Consider the following 19,458-nt stretch of genomic DNA (forward strand, 5'->3'; position numbering starts at 1 on the left):
CCAGGTATAGACAGTGCAGACAAATATATAATAAGCCTTATATGTAATGCATAAGAAAGACAGGTCATCCAAAAGGCATTAAGATAGCATTTTTTTCCTTTTCTGTGATGAATAGATAAGGTTGAAATACAAGTATTCTGCTCATTTGTTAAGAGAAATATGAAGACTTATCCTGGGATAATAGGTTCCCTTCCCAAATTAGAGAATCAAGTATTCCACACAAAGAGATTTACTCTGTGCAAGCAAACAGCAAAACAGAAATTCACTAACACGGTATTAAAACATTAGGAAGGAGTTCTATAAAAAAGCTGTGGACAGTTATCAAAATAAATGAAGAGATGTCAGGCAGGATGATTAAACAGTTCACAAGCAATTCACTGGGGAAGAAAACTTCCAGAGATTCTGATTTGTCCCTTTTAACTCACTCCCAAAGTTGCTACCTTTTGTTCTCAAAGTCATATTTGAAAATCGTGCTGCCCAGCTGAGGGCAGAACACACACTACGTAAATAACACAAAAATAAACCACATCAGCATGTATCAGAGGTTGAGACTGAATTGTTGCACTGAGATATATTGCCTCTGTATATCAATTAAGGCCCTTCTGCAACAAGTACTATATTAAATTATTTCAACCTTTCAACAAAGAGCTAAATTGCCTCAGGAATAGCTTGGCTTGACATTCTTTCTGCACTTACCTTTCTACAGGTAGTCAGAAGATTTTAGGGTCTGAAGCTACTGTTCCTTCCAGCATAGTCCATGAGACAAAATGAAAAGCTGCTCCCTCCTTGTTGCCTCTCTAATCAATTCTTTGGTGACTAGACATTTTTTAATCTGCAACGAGGAAAAGCTAAAGTTCTATTCGACTGACACAGTAGTGAAAACAAAGGATTTTAATATTATGAATTGGATTCAATTAACAGTTTAATGAGCTTTTAGAGAGTGGCTAAAGTGGTTGCAAAAAGCCTTCCTCAGTGTCAAAGAAAAGATCTGTCTCAAAGATGTGTAAAATTAAAGCTCTGTCCAGAGAAGACAATCATAAAAGCATAGTAAAACTATGCACATTTATACCATTGTAGGTTGGCAAACCCTCCATCTTAAGTTTTGTATTTCTCATTGTATAGCTTCTTCTTTTCAAAATCACTCTAATCAGAGCTACCATTTGGGACATCAACGTCTAAAACAGTTAATTACAACTAAAACAGGTACACTCAACATTCATCACAATGATCAGCACAGCTTTACCTTACACGGGAAAAATTAAGAACTGGACTTGTTAGGCCACCAGAATGAGGAGTGAAGGGCAATATGATTTTTGTTTGTGAATAAGCAATGACAGTAAACATCAAATAAAGGAAATAAATAAATACAAACTGATCAGAAATAAAATTAGTTTAGAGAAGTTTCTAAATCTCTACAGTAATCAGCCTTCTCACTGGAATAATGGGGGTAAAGGTAAATATATATCTGAAAACGGCAATTTGTAAGGTTCTGCAAGGAATAAAGCTTGTCACAGCAGGTTATGCCACTGAAGAGGTTTTTCTTGGTCCTTTGTTCTTCAGCATGGAATTCACAGAAACCCATGCACCAAATATACAGAGGCATAGGAAATGCTGAGAGTCTTGAGGAAATGCTGAGGAATAAAACAGTTTATTCCAGAGAGTACTGAAAGTCAGCTCCCAGTAATAATGGATGAAAGACAGAAATCAGAGTCTTCAGAGTTTTCCTGTGAATTAATTTTAGGTGAATCCTCATTTGGTTTACTAGCATTTTGGTGTTTTTCTGGATTAATCACGTGCTACATCACTTAAACTTCTGCACACTTTGTACACTGTGACAGATAACATAACAAAGGCCAACACTGAGGCATTGTAATTCTCTAGTCGGTAGCATCAACAGACTTTTGGAATGCAACTTTTGATTTTTGCAATTCAAGTCCTACCAGTGATCTCTTCTTGTAGGGGACGGCCCTTACAATAAGGCAATGTTGTACCTGTTCAGATAATGGAAAACTCATGTACACAGGTTTATGCCTATATACACAAAAAAACTCTCCCTGAGAAGGAAAGGGTTTCACTTCTTTCACCATTTGGAAAAGCTCTTTAATATTTCTTGATTCTTTATTATATTCCATGCATCATCTGAAGTTATCATTCACCTAATATCTGAATTTATTTTCCGTTCCAGTACCTGTTGCCAGAGCAGGGAGTTTACTGTCATCATATTTATTCCCCACAGCAGGGTAGGGCCCAATATGAAAACACCGTGAACTTCTGATCCCTATAGTTTACAGGTCTGATCTATAGTATAGCTGTCCCACACAACTCCTTTGCTACAAGCAATACTGTTCTGTTCTTCCTAGTGAGGCATATAGGGTGGAAAAAGGATGGCTTCTGCTATCATTGTTTCTTCATCCTTATGCTGACCAACATAGTTTGTTTTCCTTTGCTGTCAGAATACCTGAAACTTAAATTTTGCTACAGAAGATAATAACGGGGCAATAGGTTGCTTCAGATTGGTTGGTACAAAAGGTTGGTACACCAGCCTCCTGCTTCTTCCTGATTACAAGCAGATTAAAAAGCAGGCATTATGAGCAGATCAAGATGTACCAATGTCCTAACAACGTGTTCCTTAAAACACCTTTTAAAATATTCTAGATTTCTCTTAATCAACAATTTCAAAAAAAAAAAAATTAATGAAGACATTGACTAAACCAGGATTTTTATGCAGGTTGGAGCCCTCTAAAATGAGGCACGTGTCTTTGTATTTATTTTCAGCTCGATATGAAAGCAGAAAAGATCATTTTGATGGAAAAAGCAAATAGGTTTTGTTCTAATGTTTTCAAAATGAATCATTTAATCTTTGCCTGTTTGAAAGTACTAAAATAAAATGTGTTCTGTTTCTGGCACAAACTGTTCACCCATTTAAGTTCCTAAATACTTGTGGTCCTTCTGAAATTCATTTGATTTAATATTCCTGGAAAAAATCACTTAGCACTAATTTTTACAAGTAACAGATACAGTCAAGAGAAAACTCTCCACCAAACACACCATCTTTTCTTACAGCCCCAAAATGTGTTGTAATCTCCTTGAAAACACTTGCTATTCAGATTTATTTGATGAATAGGTCTTGTTCAGGAATTCAATTTGCTAACTTATAACCTTACTCTTGATGGGGACTACGTAATCAAAGTTGCTCATTTTGCAGCCACTACAGCATGAGCTTTTTCACAGCTTGGCTACAGTAGAAAGCTTTTTATAATAAGGATCTGGTAGACAGCAGTGTACCGGATATTAGACTTGTCCCAGAGGGTCCATTCTCCTATAGCTCTGCATGCATAATGGCAGAAGAAGGATATAGCCCCTTGATCTTTAGCACAGAAAAAATAAGAAATCAATTATGTCTGACTTTCTAGCAATGTGCTGCTATTAATTACATTTAATGGTTACAAAACTCACATGTAGGCATCCTTACAAAGAAATAAAGAAGCAAAGGGCCAAGGAGCCAACATGACCAAACAGCTTTTGTATTAATAAGTACGTGTAAAGTTGCCAGAGCTGTCTTGCATACACAAAAAGTTAGTTCAACCCCACCCAAAGTCTGGAGAAAGCTTCTCTTGTTCTATCGTTTCTTACCATGCTGTGCACAACTAGAGAGGAATTTAGAAGAGTCTTGGAAAGTAAATTTGATGAATCTGTTTATCAGCTACAGCATATACTTTTTTAAGCATGGAATATTGGCTTGAGCAAGTAAAAGTTTAACACTATTTCATTTCTAGAAATATTGAGCTTATTATTCTACATTTTAGTCTAAATTGATGAGTGGTACACTAGTTTATTTTCTATGTTCATTCTCAGATATAAAATACACAAAATAAATATAAACAACACCTAAAAATGGAGCTCATAAAGTGTCTTTTCTTTTTAGCGTAAAACATTTATCCATTTGAGCTTCCAAATACCCATGGTTCTCCTGAAAACTAGCCATTTTAATATTAATGGAAAAGAATGCATTCCTATGATTGTATTCAAAGTATTTAGTAAGTATTCTTAATGAGTGTAATTCTTAGTCAGTATTGTGACGGTTAACGGTATCAGTGAGTAGAACTAGACCAATCATTTTCACATAATAATTTATTTGCTGAAATATGTGAGTTCATCTACTCAAACACTATCTTTGAAGTAAAGTCAAATATGCTTGAAGGGGGGGAAATTGGAAAGAGCAGTAAGTTATTCTCCCATTTTCAAACATTTGAATTTTCAGGACAGATTCATAAGTGGTCACAGACACTATTTTCAGCTGGATGAGGAAGATTATCAATGTAACTTTTCATTTCTCTTGCTTTGGTTACACATCTTTATAGAAAATGTTCCTTGTTCAGCTAGGTACTCTTTACATATAAAAATCCCAGAAATATTTAGGATTGTTCCTTTAGGAAAACAGGGGAAAATAAAATAAAATAAAATAAAACAAAACAAAATAAAATAAAATAAAATAAAATAAAATAAAATAAAATAAATAAATAAATGTGATCAGTACTTCTTCCATTTTTAAAAAATATCACTAAGCAAACAGCAACCAGACACAGCAGTCTACTCCATTCTTTGCACATTTGATGCCACTTACTCTTATGATTGAGGTCCTTGTGGACCAAATGGAGACACTGATGTAGGAGCTACCTTCTCGTCATCCAGAACTTCTACTAAATTTCTATTCCCAGCAGTGACTGCGACTGAACTGGTAAAGGACAGCTCTGGTGCAGGCAGTGGGGAGTACTTAGCAAACTACAGCAGCTGGGCTAATCTTTCCCTAAATTTCACTGCTCTTAGAACTGCTGTAATTACAACAGACTCAAAACCTCCTGGGTCACTGAGGTTACTCTTACGGTATCACAAGCAACCACCTCATGTAACATCCATCATAAATTGACTGCACTTCAGCTTACACACACAGTGTCACTTACAAAGGATTACAAAGGGACTTAAAACACAGGTGTCTGTTGAGTCAGGCTTGTATCATACATCTCTGAATAACGTCTAATAGGTTTTGGTAGTTTAGAGGACAGGGTTTCCTTTTAGTGAACCATCAGTTATGCTGATGGTTCAAAACAGCATATATCAAAGCAGTATATATCAAATAAACAATATATTTCAGAAAGAATTTAAAAACTGTCCTTCTTATAAAACCAGGAAAACAAAGCCATCCCCATTTTCTATGCTTTTTCTTGGGATTTTGGACTGTTGGCTCATAAGGAATGTAGGGTCTCTCTCACTGAATCAAACTGGCTTTTCTCTGCCATGATCAGTGCCTCTCACCTCTTCTTCAGATGCTGTTTGTGAATCAAAAGAGCATGACTTCGAACAGACTGGAATTTGCTAGGAAGTAATTGCAGCTTTTCTCTGCTACTACAGGGCTCTTAGGTTAATGGCATGGTTCATGCATTCCATGTGCATTTAACCTAGACCATTCCTCAGTCAAGCCTTAGGCTACCACAGAAAGTCCAGTCTAACATTTACAGCTGGCCTGTAAAATCCACTGTTACAACCATACACTGGACACGTGCCCAAACTGACACCGGCTTCTGGCTTGGAGAGGCAGATGGAGATACATGTTTGTGTCAGCTTGCATGGTCCACTTTCAGCATGTGTCCTTCAAACTTGGAAAGCTACAAATTGGCAAATCCCACCAAGTACCCCTCTTTCTGCATAGAGAATTACATTCATGGGCACAAAGGCAAAGCAAAAGGTCTAGACTTTTCATCAGAAGCAGAAATACAAAGGGCTTTTAGGGCTTACAGAGGGCACATGTTATTGCCATCTGGAATCATTATAATAGGCATTTATTTGGCTCACACCATGAATAAAAAGATGTTTTATCTTTTTTTGTTGTTGTTGTTTCTTTAATTATTCCAGATGCACTGTTATGTTCTAGGTTTATGACAATAAAGAGAACAAGGACCCCATTTGGACCTCATCCCACAGCTTCCTGAGTGAGGACAGAACATTAATTTTGCATGTTGGCATTACTCTGAGACTCAGTGCATGAAGATAGTTTGGCAGAAAGATGATATGTATAAAAATCTCTCTCTTTGTTGCTTTCATGATTGTTCAATCTTCACTTTCAGTAATCCTCTTTAAAAACATTATTTTAAAAAAATCTTTAGGAATTCTGTATCTTCAGGAAAACTTTATCTTTTGATAAACCACAAAAAAAAAAAAAGTCATTAATGAAATAAGTATAGTGCAAGGCTGGGGTAAATATTTCAGGAAGAAGCAAATTCTGAAATGTGAAAGAGTTGAAGACAGTGGAGCTTGGGGATCTATTGAGAATGAGAAGGTCTCTGGGTTAAACAACCACTTATATTTACCCCTGAATACATATAACCTATACCAATCCTGAATGATATTATTTATAACTGAGCTCTGATTATACACAGGAAAATGTGGTAAAGTTTTTTTAATTATTTTTAATTTGGACACTCAGTCTGACAATCCCAAGAAACTGCTAAAATTCTCTGCATGTAAATTTCTACCCTCAGCTAAATACCTAGGGATGTTCAGGGAAGAATTAATTGGAAGCAAAGAAAAAAAAGGAAAGAGAAAAAAGAAAAGAGTTGCAGTGCCCCAGTGAATAATTTATAGCTGTTTCCTTTTCAACAAAGGGAATGTTGAATGTTTTTGACAATAGCAGGTACATAATTGTTTTATGCTGGGGGCATTTATTGTAACTCATTCATTATATCATCTTGCTAGTTTTCATGGCATGCATGTATTTGTTCTCTTAGTGGAACAATTTGAATGACAACTAGGAGAAATAGTGGGGGACAGACAGTGAGAAATGATGTGTTAAAAGACTTAAACCAGTTTGATAGACAGCTTGAAAACACCATCAATACCAACAACACCATCAGCACAGAGAAAGTGAAAGGCCTAGATCCAGTGGTTGTCTTAGTCTGAGAAATGTCCTTTTTTTTTTTTTTAAAGAACTATCTTTTTTTCATTGATTTCAGTTAATTTTGGTCAGAAAGGAGACTATTATACAATAGAAAGATTAAGACTGTGAAAGAGGGAAAAAAAGACAACATATGAAAAAATATGAGAAAATCTTGAGGGAAACTCAAATCAATGAACTTCCTCCAAAGAAATAACTAACCCTAGAAGTTCGACCCAGACAGTGAGACCATATATCAGACACAAGTCTGAGGTTTTTGTGACCCTTGTCATTGGGAAAACATTTTAATTACACTGAGTCATTTCCCCTCTATTTTTTTTTTCAAGTTGTAAAAAATGAAAATACTCTGCATTCTTTCCTCCCCAATCTTTCCATCTGAGAAAATGTAATTGTAAGGGGTGGAAAAAAGACAATTAATATATATTAAAACATACAAAAGGCTCCTTCTAATGATCAAGTTAAGTCACCAGGTCCATTTAGGAAGAACTTCTTTACCGAAAGGGTTGTTAGACATTGGAACAGGCTGCCCAGGGAAGTGGTGGAGTCACCATCCCTGGAGGTCTTTAAAAGACGTTTAGATGTAGAGCTTAGGGATATGGTTTAGTGGGGACTGTTAGCGTTAGGTCAGAGGTTGGACTCGATGATCTTGAGGTCTCTTCTAACCTAGAAATTCTGTGATTCTGTGATTTTAAAGGCATAAATCAATATAATTTCTGTGACTTTAATGATGGTAACAGGACTTACACTAACTGATCTAGCAAACTTACTAACGTCCATTAGTATTACTACTACTACTACTACTACTGTTATATCACTGTAAACTGTACATCCAGTTTTGCTATCATATATGTGGACATAGATACAGATATGAAGATACTTATGAATTATCTACTTACTACAGTTAGTATTCTTCCTGAGTTGTATTAATTTATAAATGTGTCTCTAAAAACTTGACCATTACCAAGCAGTATTACCGTTTCCAAATAAAGAAACAAGAACACAGACAACTATTTAGCACAGCAGGCACAGTGCTCTTCTATCTGTGCTCCAGCAAACATCTCTTGATTCCCATCATTCTTCAGTCCTTTTTGTGAAAGGACTGTGTCTTACACAAATTAACGCATTAGTTTTGTAGGACTTTCAAATGATTATATCTGATGTGATATTTTTCCATTTAGTCAACAGCCAGAAGTATTCCCTAATATGAACATACATCAGGAGACATTCCCATTGTCTTCTGTTTCTTTGAATCACAATGCCTCTGTGCTTTGGCCTTTGAGGATTTTGCACTAGATTACTACAACTTTTGATTTGATTTCAACAGTTTTCCATATAATATTTGGTTTTATTTTAATAAATTAAATGGCATAAAACAGAAAAAATGGACATTGAGAAAGATCGATTTGTCATGCAAAAATATAGAAGTGTGTTACGTGTGGGTACTCATGACAAAGAAACTCACTCCTAGAGCCATTCTCCCACTTGAAGGACAAAGGGCATCTCGAAAATACTATAAAAATCAATGCAGGGTTTTGAATCCCAATTAGAGAGAATTCTCTATAAGAGAATTGTTTCTTATGACCATGCATGTGTGACTATATGCATGTAGCCTTCTCATATTGTGTCCAAAATATTTCTATGTGTCTTCCCTCCAAAGGAAAAAAAAAAAAAGGCTCTGGATGCATCCAATATTATGAATCACAACCATCTGTGTTGTAGTGCAGTGTCATAAGTCATTGTTCTTGTCCCCGCATATCCTTTCTCCCTCTTCACTGCTGAGCTAATTCTGCCAAAAGCATCTACAGTTCATACAGGCCTAATCCAAAATCCACACAAGTCAAAGTCACACCACTGGCTTCAATGGAGTTTGTAAACTTGAGAAAAAAACAGACAGTGACTTTGTTGAGTTAAAGGCACGATTTGGCTTTTTTGATTCACACAAAACTTTCACTGTAATAAAGAGTGGGCAGGAAAAAAGTAATAAAAAATCAAAAAAACGGAAATACTAAAGTTCTCAAAGAAATTAAAGCGGTAAGAAATATTACTGTAGAAGAACTTAAATCTAGGCATCTCTTGATGTCTGAATAATAGAAAGTTTGCACCCTCCCTGAAAGTGCCCGAGCCATCAAGACCATACGAATGATAGACTGTGAGACATGCCAGGATGTTAATGAGGGTCAGGCTCTTCCCCTCCTATGAAATCTGTAGAGTGTGGTGAAGTTGTCACGTATCCTGTGTCTGAATACTAGTAATATGGTAAACTTCATCTTGAGAAGCAAGATAGGACTATGCTTAACTGCTTGTTTATATACATACAGAAGACTAGGATCTTAACAGAAAATCCTCATTCCCTTAAAGTTAATTGGAGTCTTGCCACTGACTTCGGTGTGGCCAGAATTTCATCGACAGGCTTTAATAGGACTGACTATCCAAATAAATAAAGTAAGGGGGATTTGGCTGTCAGTGACCTATGTAAGATCTCACAGTCAGCAATAAAATCTGAAGCGACTAAGTCAGAACACTATTCTGAAACCACAAACTTCCTCCCCAAACCCAAAAATACAGGACGTTTTGATAACAGAAGAGCAGTAAGTACAGGAACAATTAAAGAAATTGAAAGAAACCCTATATATTTAGCCAGTTATTGTCAGAGCTGTAATATTTAGAATTTTGATATCTGTCATCTTTTAATCTCTCTCTCATATTACTTTTATTGCATTTAATTTTTAGAAGGAAAGTTTCCATTTTTTTTGGTTCATTTTCTTTTAAGGAAAACAGATGGAGAAGGAAAATAAAGTTTTGAAGTTCAAATATAATTTTAAAATGGCTGTTAACTGTTTAATATCAAAAGCAATTATATCAACTAAAGGCATTTGATGCTTGCTGTTTCAGGTGTTAATTCCTTCTGATGAAACTGAGTTTTATGATTTTAATGAGAATGTTTTTTAGTTGAATTCTAGGACAGCTGAGTATTTGGTCAGAGTACCTGAAGGAAAGAAAAATCACCCCACCTCTACAACTTTTAGCTCGGGAAAAAATATTTTGGATAATCATGAATGAAATAGAGGATAACAATGAACATGTTTTTACAAAATAAATTATAGAGAGTGCTACTAACTTCCTGTAATAAATGTAATATATGCACTACATGTGCGTACACATGCACACATATATGCATGTGAATATATGCGTGTAGATCTTCAAAAACAGAACGCACTTTTTGGAGAAGGAAATCAAAACACTCTTTTGTTTAAAGACTACATGATTTTCTAACCCTATCGGCTACAGTTACTATACTGAAATTTAGTTAGATGCCTAGTGCTCTTGCTTACGGATCTAATGCAGTATTTTTTGGATTCCTATTCAAACCGTCTGCTTTTTTTATTCTAATGTATCATGCCATAATTCCATGTAATTATGGGCACCCAGTCTTCCAAGACAAACAGCTGACACCTGGAGACATGTAAGGAATAACTCATAAGTTAAGGTTAGCTGCCCAACTCTCATTACAGTGACATTTAAAGTATATTCTGTGAAGTTCAAGTTAAACCAAAAATGTTATTCAGTGGTTCTTGGATTCAGAAATAAACATACAATAGGCTAGACAGAGATTGTCAGCCTGTCATTATAATACTGGCTGTTAACAACCACAATTAAGGAAGACTACATATCAATTATTATTTGTCTGGAACATGAACTTCCCTAAGCATGAAAGGAAGTGATGCAGCCTGTATTACTGTCTCCACTCTTCAGCTAATTAGTACTGTTTTTAATGGCTTCATCTGCCCAGGATCAATTGTCTAATGGGGAACAGTTCTCTGTCAGTTAATAAGGTGAGGAACTGTATAATATGATTATGTCTGGCTCCAAAATAGTGCTTCAAACAACACTAAAACAATCATGTGATGGAATAAATAGACTGAAGCAGGACTGCCAGATAATTCTGGAGCAAGCAGAGTGTTCCAGTAAGGGTACAAATATCTGATAAAAGAATGTGCAGCACACTGTAAGGAAAGTGTAGGACATTGTCTAGAAATGCTGGAAGTTTAATTAAGAGAAGGAGCCAGTGGCAGTATGTGTTTAAACTGGTGTTTAAAGAACATTAGCATAAGGAATGTGAAAGGGAAGGGCTCCATTTCCAAAAATACTTGCTGCAAAAATAAACTGCTTTGTGGTTGTCCTGCTTGGAAGAATGTGCATTTTAAACTTTCCATTCAGAAAATGCCAGCCAGTACTGAAAAGGGTAAAAAGCAACTTGATGATATATACTCTGTGTGTCTCCAGGCTGCAAAATGCAGTTTATATATACGCACACATATATCATACCTCTGATGCTGCAGGATAATTGGATGTTCTCCTGATGGTCAGCTATAGACAGTTTGGTAGATTACTGCTCATCATGATGGAGGCATTGGACAACTCAGCACTGCTCTGCACAAGGCAAAGCCAGGAGGTACACAAACAGCTGTATGACTTCAGATGACTTCTTTCTACTACAATTGATCACCATTACCCACAGGCTAATTGGCATTGTTCTTGGCATTTACAAAAAAAGATTATGCCAAGCCCTTATAAAAACAAAAAGCAGACTTTGTGGTATAGGAAATAATGAAGCTTTACAATTAAGCAAGCATAGATGTCATTGACTTTCCTGAATTCAAGCAGGAGGGGAGAGCAGTTTGGGAAAGCATTAGTGTAATATCCAAAACATGCATATTTTTATTCCAGACCTAATTACCTCATTTGCTTTCTTCAGTAATGTCCAGTTTTTCCTTTGCTGTCCTTTGAATCACTGTTTCCACAAGAGATACAGGCTACACTCCCTGAGAAAGAAAAGAACATAGCCAAGTAACAAAGAGAAAAAAGAGGGGTATATTTAATAGAAGTTCTTTTGACGAAAGAGCTTCTCTCAAACTCTTGAGGTCTGCACCTCTGCACTGAAATCCATTAAAGGAAAATATCTGTTAAGATTTGCCCCTCCTTTTGCAGCTGACTTAAACTGTTTGAACGTAAATTGTGCACCTTAACACACAATTGCCTACGTAGTTTTTATGCCCACCATGGTAAGAAATCAGCACTTCAGATCTTTGGGTCTCAATAAACCCAGACTTCACTATGCAAACTGCATTGTAATCCTGCGTGAACCTATTGCCTTGAGAAAGATCATTGATAACAGCATTAGGTGTCTAGCGCTTGCCTCTCCTCTGACTGAATGGAAGGCCTGTATCTCCCAGAAAACCATTTCAATAATTTGGACAGTAGAAATCCTACCAGTGTTTCAGGGCTCCACAGCTAAAAAGCCTGGATTCTCACTGCACTGTATTTATACACACAGGGAGATGAAGAGTAGTCCATCATCACAACATGGAGACCACTTCTGTTAGACTACTGGAGAGAAAAAAAAAAAAAAAAGGCTTCTTTTTTCAGAAGTGGTATGTGTATTGTAGTATTGTATATTTGTGCTGGGGAAAAGAAAGGTCACACTGCTTTTTGAAACGCTTAGCTATAATACATTGAAATGTTGCTCTTACACAGAGTACTGCAAGGATATAGCTTAAGCTTTAACCTGTACTGGTCAGAACACATCAAACATAAAAGCATTGCACAAAGACTGTAACAACTCAAAAAAGAAAAAAAAAAAAAAAAGTTGATAATCATTGCTGTGGGGCAGCCCTGTGAAGCCCATATTTCCAGAAAGAAGAAGGCATTTGCATTCCTTGAACAGAACAGAATGGAACCGAACAGAACAGAGGAGTCAAAGGTTAAATGTGTGAGAGAAAAAGAACAAATTTTTCTGTCTGAGTTACATCATTCAAGAATGGATATAATTTTCAGCAGATGGACTACCTCATTCTTATTTTTACTTTCTATTTCTGGTTCAACTCACTTTCAACCAGCACTTCAGATTATTGTGGACAAGTGGAATTTGCATCCTAGGAGAGATTTTAGCTATTGCACATGCGAGTGTCAGTGACCTGTCTACTTCTCTTTTGCTAACTGCCACAGCTTAGAAAAAAGAAAGATCTGGTTGGTACTATCTTAGGTTGGTTCTTTAAACTCACTACTGAAGACAATTTTTTTTGTGTGTGTTTTGTTTTGTTTTGTTTTTCCTTAAAATGTGCATTACTGCAAATAGCTACAGCGTGGACAGTCCAGGACTCCGTCAAGGCAGAACTGCAGTTACTCAAAGCTCTATGATGCTACAAAAACATCTCTGATTCTCAGAGATACATTCTGATATCCATTTCTAAGCATAAATATATGCTTAATATTCAACAAACAGTAAGGGAGATTTGAAAAAGAGATGTCCTTTTGGAGTTGTAAACAAAGAAGCAGTTTTGAATAGGAAAGAAGATGGGGAGAAGTGCATTAAGGAGGGGGGAGAAGTTTTAATTGTCTCCATTTTCAAAATGTGCCTTTCCTTTGTCGCTGAATATATTTCCTTAAGTAACACGTAAACTGGGAGGCATCAGCATCAAACATGTTATTTAAAACTGCCTATTGGACTATTTATTATTAAAAGAAAATTTATTGTTAAAGTGTGCTTTCTGGGACAAATTACAACTTAGGTATCTTGAGGTTCCAGGTACATTAACAAATATATGCAGAGGGATTAGGAAACCAGCTGCTCATTTTAAAAGGAATTATTTTTTCTTATGGAAAGACTGTTGTTAACCTGGTATCTTCTCTCTCATACTCTCTCATATTGCCTTTCAACATTTTAAGGAGTTGGTTAAAAATAAAAATAAAAAATATACAATAAAAATAAAAATAATAAAAATGGAAGTTAAGATTGGCCAGCCATATGACAATATCAGTTAATGATTACATTTTCCTAATGAGATTTATGGATTTAGCTTAGGCAATTTGCACTTTAAATAGGAAGTGAAAGTATTTTTTGTAAGCCCAAAAGATTCATCAACAAAATGTGTGGCAGAAACATTTGTGCTTTTATTATAGAATATGGAAGAACATGCTAAATAAATGGATGCACTTTGTTGAAGGCATTTGAGGCCTAAACATCCCTTGTTCAGAAATAGATTTTGTAATACTGAGTGATTGAACAGAAATTTTGTTTTTCAATACAACAACAATGCTTTGCAAATACACAGAGGAAAGAGGTTGTTTCTGGGCCAGCAAATGTTACAATGAAAAAATGTACAAGAAGAAATTGCAGAAGAAATTATAAACCATGGACCAGCTTTAAGAAAGGTAAAGCAGCAATCATGTAGGCTAATCTTTTCTGCTGCACTATTGTCCAGGATCTTAAGTGAAACAAGAAGTGTTGTGACAGAAATTCATACAAACTTTTTTTCTTTTTCTAAGAACAAACACAAGAAGAACTTGATGAAAGTTCTTGCCATTTTAATTCAGAGCTGTAGCCTCCATTTTGGAGGAGAACCTAAGGATTCTCTCATCTGATGTGGATTCACACTCTTGAGATCTAAACTTGACTCCAGCCTATAACCTAATGGTATTTCTGTTAGTATCTTCATGAAAAATAAATAAACAAATAAATAATTAAAAAAAAAAATGAAAGAGAGAAAAAAAAAAAAAGGAAAGAGAAAATTAACATTGCCCTCTGCATAGCATGTGACCATGAGGAATTCAGCATGTGGCAAAGGCCCCATCTTCAAGAAGAGCAACACAAAACTGAACGGCAGTAAAGCAAGGCCCATGAGCAGGCTATTCCTCTGGCAGCACAACTGACAGTGACTTAATCTAGCTCATCAATAATTTCTTCTTCAAATTACGTTATAGGTTAGAAACACATAATGGAAGCTCATGAGGCTTAGTTCCTTCACAGAGCTCCTTCACTGATTGCTGTCAGGAAGGAGTTAACAGGGAAATGAAAGGGCAACATATATGTTTAACAGTAGTGCTCACTTACAAATAGGAGACTGCAAACCTTGCTTCTGTTGGGTGCTTGTACTACCCTCAGAGATGAAAAAGAGAGCAGGTGCTTACACAGTCTGAGTGGAAATCACCAGTATGGAGCAACTATTCTCACATTGACAAGAGGAGAATTCTGTCCAGGCGGTACCCTCCAGTTGCTGGTATCAACACTTCCTCGTGTTCCTGTGCCTCAGAGTTTAATTCTCTGAGGGCAAAGCAGATGTTTTTGACAAGTATCAGGGATTGCTCGGTCCCCCAGAAGAGTGGAAGACAGTACGACTTCCACCCTCCTAACTCTGTATTTGTATTTGTGATGGGTTGGCCCCAGCTTGCAGACCAATTCCCACCCAGCTGCTTGGTCATTCCTGCCTCCAGCAAAACAGGGGGAGAAAATATGAAGAATGAAAACAAGAAAGCTCATGGGTTGAGATAAAGGCAGAGTGATCACTTACCAATTACTGTCACAGGCAAAAGAGAGTCAACCTGGGGAACATTAACTTTTGACAAGTAATTTATATACATTTAATTTATAATTTGGTTATTGAGAAGTAAAAAGACAATGATTAAAACACACAGAGAAAACACCTTACCCCATTCCCAGTCCCACCTTGACCTTCACTGCCGACTCCTCTCCTGCCCTGCCATCACTGCAGGTTACATCCAGGCCCTTCAGCAAGGCACCAGGCAGCACATGGGTGGGCTGCAGGGGTAGCTGTCAGTCTGTGGCAGTCTGTGCATGCTGATCCTTCCTCCACACACTTTTCCCCTGCTCCAGGGTGGTGCTCCATGAGCTGCAGTGTGGAGATCTGCTCCACCACAGAGCAGCTTCTCCTCATCCTCCTTGTTCTCTGACCTTGGTGTTCCTTCTGCGGCTTCTCACCCTTCTGTTCCCTCTTTCTCTCTACATCCTGCGCTTTTTGTGCTTTCTTAAATGTGTTTTCTTACAGGTGCCACTAGCAGCCGTGCCTCAGAAGGGGTGGTTGGCAATGGCTGGAACTGGATGGAACCAGCAGTGTCTGGCATGGGGCCACCCTTCCTTACAGAGGCCTCCCCTCACAGGGACTTCTCTTCACAGGAGCCACCCTGCAGCTGCCAGTGCCAACGCTGGGACACCGACACCCAGTACATTGTCACATATTCTACCTCTAAAAGGGATATTGCAGCCCATCTGTGCTGACATACATGACAAAATCCTCATGGAACTCCCCAAAAGCATGACTGGGCACTACCTGAGCTCCCAATAAAATCCTGAGAAAGTAAACCCCAAAGTAAGGTGGGGAAAAAACTGTTATAGTAGCAAAATGACAGTGTGCAGTTTGATGTGATCAATTTCATTGGCTTGGAACTTGTTGTCTTCAATTTCTCTGTTTCATGAAATAGTAGGTGTGTGGTCCCATATTTTTGAGTGCTGTGTGACCCAGGGGATACTCAGGAGGGTGCTTTGCTTGATGTGTCCAGAGTCAATAGCTACTGTTGGACAGATCTTTCTCTGCTGTGCACAAAACAGCTGAGTTCTACCTCGGTCTGACTTACTATTCCTTTAATTCTCCCAAATTTCTGGGAGGAAATGATTATAATCCTCCATCTTTAGGCCAACCAGCAAATACGTTGTATGCCCAACTTTTTGTTTAAGGATTTTCAATTAAAAATGAGGGATGAGCTGTGAAATCTCCTGACACTAGGCCAATATGCCTTAGCCTTGTCTCCCTCAAATAGTCAAAAAGTACGCATGAAAGCATATTGTGCTTCTTCATGATATTTGGGATTTTCTGTATTGTTTCCCACTCTTCACCCTCCACCTCTAAGGAGGCTTCCCTGTTGTGGGTGCTTTTGGCACCGGAATGGTCATTCTTCATTCCTTTCAGAATTCCCTCCAGGAAAAGAGGGCCTTTATGAAGAACAACAATACCTAGAACTTGACAGAATTAAGCAAAGGCCCCAAAGTTTTGTTTGGACTGATTCACTCCAATGGAAAAAAAAAAAAAAAAAAAAAAAGTATTTTGGATGATGTCACACTGACACCATTTCTCTTTCAGTGAAAAATCTATCTCAGTGAAAAGCTTTCTGTCAAGGACATTTCCTAATTTAGGACAGTTTTCTACATGTATTGTTGACTAGCTACTAAAAGCGATTTTAAAATCATGATTAGTGGTAATCAACTCAGTTTAATAATTATGGTCCAATTCAGGAAGGTATTTAGGAAGTGAATCAGTTGAAGGCAGTGGTGTGTAAGTACCTACTTCCTAATCAGGTGATTAGATGCCTTTTGCTTTCCTTTGCTCACTTGATATAGTACCTGGCCAGAGCTCAGGCTTCTGTTGAAGGATGTTTCTATGCTAGACAGCACTTAAACATAATAAATGACATAAGCAAAAAATAAATAGTAAGATATTAAATATTAAGACAAACTTTCTAAGGACTAGATAGTGAATGACTGAGAACAAATTACCTGGAGGAGCTGAAGAGACTCCAACATTGGAAAATTTATGAACAGATAGACATCTCTCAAGACTGGTATTGCTGACGCTGTCCTGGATACAGAGGACAGACAAAATAACTTTTGCTCTCATGCCTGCTAACATACTCCCCTACCATCCTGTTGCATAAGAATGACCCAGCTGGCAGTTTTCTGTGGTCAGTGGATGGCAGGTAACTCACAAAACAGAATTACACAAACCATGGTGTTAACTGCATCTTGTTTACTTCCTACTAATAGTCTCAGCTTAGTCAATATCTTGATCAGTTAGAAAAAACAAGTTTCTCATGTAAAAGCAAAAGTGCTAAACTGCCTGGGAAGGCAAGATAATCTGAATAATCCTCATTATTTTGCTTCTGTTAACCCTCTGGATATATACTGCTGTTTGATTTGTGTGACAGGATGGAAAAATCATACTTGTCTAATAAATAAGAAAGAATATTAACTATTGTCAGGAGAGAAGGAAGGAGGGAAGGAGGGAAGGAGGGAAGGAGGGAAGGAGGGAAGGAGGGAAGGAGGGAAGGAGGGAAGGAAGGAAGGAAGGAAGGAAGGAAGGAAGGAAGGAAGGAAGGAAGGAAGGAAGGAAGGAAGGAAGGAAGGAAGGAAGGAAGGAAGGAAGGAAGGAAGGAAGGAAGGAAGGAAGGAAAGAAGGAAGGAAGGAAGGAAGGAAGGAAGGAAGGAAGGCTCTCAATGTCTCTCAACTGTCATGGTATGATTGTAGGTTAGCAGTACTTGAGCCCTGATCCTTTTAACAATGGTTGGCTGCTCCCCCTTTCTCATCTCAAATGGGTAAGTTGAAAGCCTGCCTCTCTCCCATCCCTCCCTCCTTTGTGTCTGAATGTGCATGGGAATAAAGCGGAGGTGGTGAAGGCTTGCAGCTGTAGCAGTGTGTGCAGGAGGAATGGAAGAGCCATTGTCAGCAGGAGGCCACAGTGTCTTCCCTGGTACCAAACACCTCTGAGAATGCTCACAGGATCCTCCTCACTGCTGTCCCCTCCTGAAATCACACTCTCCTCTCCCTCAGGCCCCTTTCCCCACCGTGGGTCTATTTCCAAATGGGATGAACTGAAAACTTTTTAATGGTGCTAAAGAAAGTCAGCGATGAGGAGCAAACGAGGTTTACTTTTGATTTAGGTCTTATTATTACAGAACATTAGGTGGAACAACCAAACTCAGCAAGAACCAAGCTGTGAGTGATCTACACATAGGAAAAGCTTCAGAAATCTCTCTATAGGTCACTAGCAGTTTAACAACTGCATGTAATTATTTAGATGTATAGTTTATTCCTGCATAATTTATGCAGATCCATTTTCAGCTATTTTGCCCAAATACAAAATAATAGTTTCATGATTACAGCATCATCAGGGGACATCAAAGCACTCCACCAGTATGATTCACATCCCCATTAACGATAATGCACAAGACAAATGTGATTCTTTATTAGGTTAATTCTATTTTGCCCATTTTGCAGATGAGTAAGTGGGAGCACAGAGAGGTTAAGTGATTTGCCCCAGGTCAGAGTGAAATCTGGAAGTAAAAACAATGTGTGAGTATGGCCTAAAAGCCATATAGATTACAATTAAATAATGAGGTATTTAATAGTGAAGAAATTCTAAAAACTAGGGCTTCATACCCCACCTAAGTATGGATTTAACAGGTAATTTCAAATTCCTCATAAATTTTAAACTTCCTGTGATCACTAAATAAATCTGGCGAATGGAAAGAAAACCAAGAAAAAAACTTTTCTTTCCCTCTCTAAAAAGCAGGTAAGAGAGGAAAAAGCACCGCTAAAGCTGCAGCAAAGAGAAATGATCTGTCCTAAAATGACACTGCTTTTTTCACAATGCCCTATCTCAAATGTCCTTAAAAAAAAAAAAAGCGACGCAAAGCAAAGCTCTGTAGTCTGAAGGGAAGTAAAACTAAAGGAAAGATTTGTTCTATAAATAACAAGGTTTAACTGAGCTCCATTTATTTGACCCATTAATAAGGTGGATTCAATTAACTCAGTTTTAACTTAAGGGTCAGTAACAAATAAATTGTTAATTGCTGCTTCACCAAATAAGAAAGTTTTTAATAAATGCCTGCATAACTAGAAATATTGCAAAAAAGCACTATTTTTCTGGTGTAAAAGTACTTT

The 19,458-nt window shown here is 37.4% G+C and overlaps 1 long non-coding RNA gene across 3 annotated transcripts in view; it reads right to left on the reverse strand.

Moving 5' to 3' along the window:
* LOC137851219 (uncharacterized) overlaps positions 1-19,458 on the reverse strand; it is a 208,400-nt gene that overhangs the window by 110,936 nt on the left and 78,006 nt on the right. For all 3 annotated transcript variants that reach the window (XR_011093079.1, XR_011093078.1, XR_011093080.1), the window contains exon 3: positions 11,688-11,772. This is a non-coding gene — a long non-coding RNA (uncharacterized lncRNA). The remainder of the gene's footprint in view (positions 1-11,687; positions 11,773-19,458) is intronic.

Source organism: Anas acuta, chromosome 2, assembly GCF_963932015.1.
Source record: "Anas acuta chromosome 2, bAnaAcu1.1, whole genome shotgun sequence".
NCBI classification, from domain to species: Eukaryota; Metazoa; Chordata; class Aves; order Anseriformes; family Anatidae; genus Anas; species Anas acuta.